General features: G+C 35.7%; 1 non-coding gene across 1 annotated transcript; it reads right to left on the bottom strand.

The window, feature by feature from the left end:
* Window positions 1-641: 641 nt before the first annotated feature.
* On the bottom strand, window positions 642-712 carry LOC115936372 (small nucleolar RNA SNORD56). The gene has a single exon (XR_004071864.2). It is a non-coding gene; the product is annotated as a small nucleolar RNA SNORD56 (small nucleolar RNA).
* Between the last annotated feature and the right edge of the window lie 6,371 nt (window positions 713-7,083).

Genomic DNA, 7,083 nt, shown 5'->3' with positions numbered 1-7,083 from the left:
ATCTGAAACTTTGTACCCTTTGATCAACAGGCTCCCACTCCCTTCCTCCCCTTCTCCCACCCCAGCCTCTGGTAACCATCCTTCTACTTTCTACTTAGAGCACACACTTGTATTTTAGTGGAATGGATTTGAGGCTAAGTAACCTGAAAGTTTAGTTGGAAGTCAAGGCTTCTTTATGAGCCACTTTTTTCCCATTGGGAAGATAGGTAAAACAACATTTTCCTCCTCGTATACGTAGGCAATATTATGACTCACTATTATGTTTAAAGACTAAATTACAAGTTTGAGTTCATGGAATTCAAGCAGAAAAATTCGGAGAACTTTTCTTTTTTTTTTTTTTTTCCTGGACTAGGCGCTGATTTTCTTCCAGCATCTCTACCCAGAAATCTTGATTCCTACTCAGTACAAATATCCAGAAACTTCTTACCTTCCTACACACAAAAGCCACTTCTTTAATCATATTTTCTCTAGATAATGGTATTTACAGGCGCCACTTGGATTGGCTGAGAACACTTTGCTTTGCTTTACTCAGAAGGTAGACTTTATTCTTTCCCCCCGCCGCCTTTTGTGTTATATCCTGTCAGTCCTTGAAGGGGCAAACTATCCCTCTCCCTCACCCTGTGTTTCCTCCACCCTCAGCTTCATTCAGACCCACGGTATCAACACTCAATGGGTGAACTGCTGTCGATAAAACATATTGCCATCATTGTAGTAGACTTTATTCTTAATAATAATCGGAGCAAACTGACCTTAAATGTCACGTAGGTCAAGTTGTACACAAATGCCTATCACGGATCTGTAGATGGGTATTGTCAAGTCCATTTTTGTATGCTTTCTACTTCTGTTCCAACTTTGACATACATTTGTGGTTTCCAAAAGGGAGGTAAAGACAATTTTACACTTTATAGTTTTTAACTTACAAGATGTCTGTAAAGACCTCACATTAGAATCACCTGGGGCCTTTAAAAATGCCAATGATTGGCTGGGCGCGATGGCTCACGCCTGTAATCCCAGCACTTTGGGAGGCCAAGGCGGGCGGACCATGAGGTCAGGAGATCAAGACCATCCTGGCTAACACGGTGAAACCCCGTCTCTACTAAAAATACAAAAAAATTAGTTGGGCGTGGTGGTGGGTGCCTGTAGTCCCAGCTACTCTGGAGGCTGAGGCAGGAGAATGGCGTCAACCCAGGAGGCGGAGCTTGCAGTGAGCCAAGATCGTGCCAGTGTCCTTCAGCCTGGGCAGCAGTGGGAGACTCCATCTCAAAAAAAAAAAAAAAAAAAAAAAAAATTGCCAGTGATTGAAGCCTAATACTGAAGATTCTGATTTATTAATAATTAGTCTGTTGCTGGGTGTTAATTGAGCTCCCCAAGTGATTACGCATGTAGGACTTCAAACTACTAATTTAGAATCTTGTGACTCAAAATTTGGGCAAAAATGAGCAGCATCAGCATCACCTGGGAGCAGCTTCAGGCCTCACTCTAGATTTACTCTAAATCTAAACATTTTATTTTTATTTAAAAAAATTAAGAACAGATTACAAGCTTCAGCTACATCTAAATTCTCTGGATTTACTTTAAAAGAATCTACATTTTGACACAATACCAAAATGAACTAAATTCACTTTTTTTTTTTTTTTTTTTTTTTTGAGACAGAGTCTTGCTCTGTTGCCCAGGCTGGAGTGCAGTGGTTCAATCTTGGCTCACTGCAACTTCCACCTCTCCAGTTTAAGCGATTATCCTGCCTTGGCCTACAAAGTAGCTGGGATTACAGGCACATGCCATCATGCCTGGCTAATTTTTGTATTTTTAGTAGAGACAGGGTTTCACAATGTTGGGTCAGCTGGTCTCGAACTCCTGACCTCAAGTGATCTGCTGGCCTCGGCCTTCCAAAGTGCTGAGATTATAGGCATGAGCCACCATGCCCAGCCTAAATTTGCTTTAATTTGGAGAAGTACTGGTCTAGAAAACACAAATTCCAAGGAGACTCAAGTTCTTAAAATAAGTTGATTTCTTGAGTACAAGTTCTTCAAATGCATTCTTCAAGATTATTTTTTTTTACTTTTTAAATTGACAAAGATTATACGTATTCATTGCTATATGGGGATGTTTCAATACATGTAGATGGTGATCAGATCAGGGTAATTAGCATATCTATCATCTCAAACATTTATTATTTCTTTGTGTTGGGAACATTCAAACTACTCCTTGGTATTTTAAACTACATAATACAGTATTGTTAACTATAGTCATCTACAGTACTATAGAACACTAGAACTTATTACTCCTACCTAACTGTAATTTTGTATCCGTTAACAAATCTCTTACTATCCCTCCTTTCTCCCTACACTTTTCAGCCTGCAGTATTCTCTGTTCTACTTTTTACTTCTATGAGATCAACTTTTTTTTAGCTTCTGCGTGAGTGAGAACATGTGGTGTTGAAATTTCTATTCCTGGCTTATTTTGCTTAACATAATATCCTCCAGTTCCATCCATGTTGCTGAGAATGACAGGATTTTATTTATTCTTTTTTTATGGCTATATAGCCTTCCTTGGTGTATATATACCACATTTTTAAAATCCATTCATCTGTTGTTGGAAACCTAGGTTGATTCCATATCTTGGCCATTGTGAACACTGTTGCAATAAACATGGGGATGCCGATGTCTCTCCATTATAATGGTTTTCTTTCCTTTGGATAAATTCCCAGTAGTGGGATTGCTTGAGGGGTTTCAATACTGTTCTCCATACTGGCTGCACTAATTTACATTCCTACCAACAGTGTATAAGCGTTCCTTTTTCCCCAGCTACTCACGAGGCTGAGGCAGGAGAACTATTTGAACCCTAGAAGCAGAGGGAGCCAGGTTACACCACCACTGCCCTCCAGCCTGGACGGAGAATGAGACTGTCAAAAAAAAAAAAAAGTCCCTTTTCTTCACATCTTTGCCAGCATTTATTTTTGTCTCTTCTATAATAGCCATCCTAACTGGGGTGAGATGATGCCTCAATGTGGCTTTGATTAGCATTTCCCTGCTGATTAGTGGTGTTGAACATTTTTTCATAAATTTGTTGGTCATTTGTATGTCTTCTTTTGAGAAATGTCTGTTCAGAGCATTTCCTTATATTTAATTAGATTGTTGGGTTTCTTTGCTGTTGATATGTTTGAATTCCTTGTGTATTCTTGATATTAATTTCCTGCCAGATGAGTAGTTTATATTTTCTCCCATTGTGTAGGTTGTCTTTTCACTCACTTCATTATTTCCTTTGTTGTGCAGAAGCCTTTTAGCTTGATGTGATCCCATTTGTTTACTTTTTCTTTTGTTGCCTGTGCTTTTGATGCCTTATTCATAAAATCTTTTCCCAGAGCAATGTCCTGAAGGATCTCCCCTATGTTTTCTTCTAGTAGCTTTACCATTTTGGGTCTTATATTTGGGTATTTGAGATACTTTGAGTTGATTTTTGTATAGGGTGAGAGGCAGGGGTCTAGTTTCATCCTTCTGCATTTGGATATCCAGTTTTCCAAGCACCATTTATTGAAGAGACTATCCTTTCCCCAATGAGTGTTCTTGGCATCTTTGTAAAAAATCAATTGGCTGAGATATGTGGATTTTCTGGGTTCTTTATTCTATTCCATAGGTCTATGTGTCTGTTTTTTTGCCAATACCATGATGTTTTGGTTACTACAGCTTTGTAGTATATTCTGAGGTCTGGTAGCATGATACATCCAGCTTTGTTCTTTTTGCTTAGGATTGCTTTGGCTATTCAGGATACTTTTGATTCCATACAATCTCTTTGGATTTTTTTTTTAATTTTGTGAAGAATATTCATTGGTATTTTGATAGAGATTGCATTGAATCTGTAGGTTGCTTTTGAGTGTACTGTCACTTTAACAACATTAGTATTTCTGATCCATGAGCATGAATGTCATCTACAGTGCTATAGAACACTGGAACTTATTACTCCCACCTAGCTGTAATTTTGTATCCATTAACAAATCTCTTACTATCCCTCCTTTCTCCCTACCCTTTTCAGCCTGCAGTATCCTCTGTTCTACTTTCTACTTTTTACTTTTCATTTATTTGTATCTTCTTCAATTTCTTTCATCAGTGTTTTGTAGTTTTCATTTTACCTCCTTGGTTACATTTATGTCTAGGTTTTTTTTTTTTTTGGTAACTATTGTAAATAGGTTTGCCATCTTGATTCCTTTTTCAGCTAGTTTGTTGTTCATATATATAAATGCCACCAATTTTTGTGTATTAGTTTTGTGTCTTGCAACTTCACTGAATTTGTTTGTTCTAAAAGTTTTCTGGTAGAGTCTTCAGGTTTTCCTATATATAAGATCATGTCAACTGCAAACAGGAACAATTTGACATCCTCCTTTCCAATTTGAATGCCCTTTATTTCTTTCTCTTGTCTAATTACTCTTGATAGGACTTCACATTTATATACTTTGAATATTTAAAATGTTTACATAGATGTCAGAATCAACTTTCATTTTTCATAGAAAAAGAAGACCCTGCTTGTTATGTAGTTTTAATATTAATTAATTATTATTATCTGAGACAAATTATTTAACAAATTAAACCATCTATTAAAATATATTCTCACAAATAAATTCCATAAGGAAAATATCTACAACTGTTTTTATGAAAGAAAAAAAGGCTTCTCTAAAGTTGCTTAGGCCTGGTGCTATGGCACACACCCATAAATCCAAGCACTTTGGGAGGCCATGGCAGGAGGATCCTTTGAGCCCAGTAGTTTGAGACCAGCTTGGACAACAAAGTGAGACCTCATCTCTACAAAAAAGAAAAAAGAAAAAAGAAATTAGCTGGCTATGGTGGCGCATGCCTGTGGTCCTAGCTACTCAGGCGGCTGAGGAAGGAGGATCACTTGAGCCAGGGAGGTGGAGGTGTTACTGAACCATATTCATGCCACTCCACTCCAGCCTGGGTAACAGAGCTAGACCTTGTCTCAAAAAATTAAATTAGTTAAATTAAACGTAAAGTTGCATTGTATTTAAGAAATTGGGAAAGCAGAAAATGCATCTTTTTTTTTTTTTTTTGAGTTGAACAATGAGAACACATGGACACAGGGAGGGGAACATCACACACTGGGGCCTGTCAGGGGGTGGGGGGCTGGGGGAGTGATAGCATTAGGAGAAATACCTAATGTAGATGATGGGTTGATGGGTGCAGTAAACCACCGTGGCACGTGTATACCTATGTAACAAACCTCCACGTTCTGTATATGTATCTCAGAACTTAAAATGTAACGATGATAATAATAATAAAAACGACAAAAAAAGGAAATGTTTCTTGTTAGAACAGATTACATACCCTCATTGCTTTTTATAATAGCCTGTAATAACAGAATATCCACAAGGTGGCAGTAATGTGTCAGTTTCATCCTCTGAAATTAAAACTTTTGCCTATTCAATAATACAATGGATCTTTCTGAACTCACTCTAACACATAGAATACAGCAGTTTGACTTAATAATTAGCCTTTAAATTTATAGTCTTGCATTATCACTTTAGTGGTTTGAATTAGTTTGTATTTTAATATATTTAAATGAACTGGTCTTATGCAAATTGACTAATTTGACATGTTTTTCATTTTGTATTCTATTTTCAGAAGTTTAGGTTTAAAAAAGTTTCTAAACTTCTATATCTGGTGAGTGTTAATGTTTTTATCTTATTAAAAGGTGACAGACCACACAATATTCAACTGATTTTTTTTTAACAAGGATGCAAAAACAGTTTAAAGGAAGGATACCTTTTTCAACAAATGGTGCTAGAGCAATTGGACATTCATAGATACAAAAACTAAGATTGACCTAAATTTATACTTTATATAAAATTTAGCTCACATAAATCACAGGCTTAAATGTAAAATGTAGTATTATAAAACTTTAAGTCATGTATGGTAGCTCGTGCCTGTAATCTCAGCTACTACTCAAGTGGCTGAGGCAGAAGGATCACTTCAGTCCAGTAGTTCGTGGCTGCAGTGAGCAATGATGGCACCACTGCACTACAGCTTGGGCGAAAACTCGTGTCAAAAATAATAAATAAATAAATAAATAAATAAATAAATAAATAAATAAATTCATTCATTCATTAAACTCTTAAAAATAGAAGAAAACTCTTGAGACCTTGGGCTAGGCAAAGAATTTTTAGGCTTGATATCAAAAACAAAATCTACAAAAGGAAAAAGTGATAAAACTGGACTTCATTAAAATAAATAAACACCTTTTTTTTTTTTTTTTTTTTTTTTTTTAACTTAGAAAGACCCTGTAAAGAGGTTGAAAACATGAATTACAGACTGGGAGAAATAATTTGCATACTATATATCTGACAAAGAGCTTACATCTAGCATATGTAAAGAATTCTCAAAACTCAATAGTAATAAATAAGGTATCCAATTAGAAAATAGGCATATGTGACCTCTCTGTATTATAACTTAAACCTCATGTGACTACAATTATTTCAAATGAAATAAACAAAACGGTAATGCCTGTTTCTAGCATATAAAATAATCAGAGAACATAGAATTTTACAAAGTTAAATTATTGGACCATTTACTTAATTTAAATATTTTTAAATGCATGTACCCATTTTGCTTGAAGGTGTGTGCAAGTATGCTTGTATTTTTTTAAACGATAATATGGTCACATGAGCATATACTTTATTTTTTAAAAGTTTATAGTTACCCAACACAAGTTCTTACTGATTCCCTCATTCTTAACACATGCACAGTATTTCATTTTATAATTAATGGATTGTGGGTTTATTCTTTTAAAATCACTTGTGTTGTTCTCATGTTTTCTTTTTTTCACTAAAAAGTGTTGCAATGCACAAAACTACAAATATAAAGAGGGTCTTTTCTGGATCTCTGTTGAAAAACTTTGAATAAAAATTACAAGTTCAAATCACACGTAAAATAAACATTTTAATTAATAGGGCTTTTATGCAAGATGCTAGTAGCAGCAGCACAGTTTTATTAATATCCCTGAATCTCTCACAAAAACTGACTGAGCAACTGGGATAGCAAGGTATTAACTATGACAAAACAATGTAACAGGGTGTCA

The sequence above is a fragment of the Gorilla gorilla genome, chromosome 9, assembly GCF_029281585.2.
Source record: "Gorilla gorilla gorilla isolate KB3781 chromosome 9, NHGRI_mGorGor1-v2.1_pri, whole genome shotgun sequence".
NCBI classification, from domain to species: domain Eukaryota; kingdom Metazoa; phylum Chordata; class Mammalia; order Primates; family Hominidae; genus Gorilla; species Gorilla gorilla.
The sequence above is the reverse complement of the archived record's forward strand: the minus strand, read 5'-3'. Positions and strand labels throughout refer to the sequence as shown.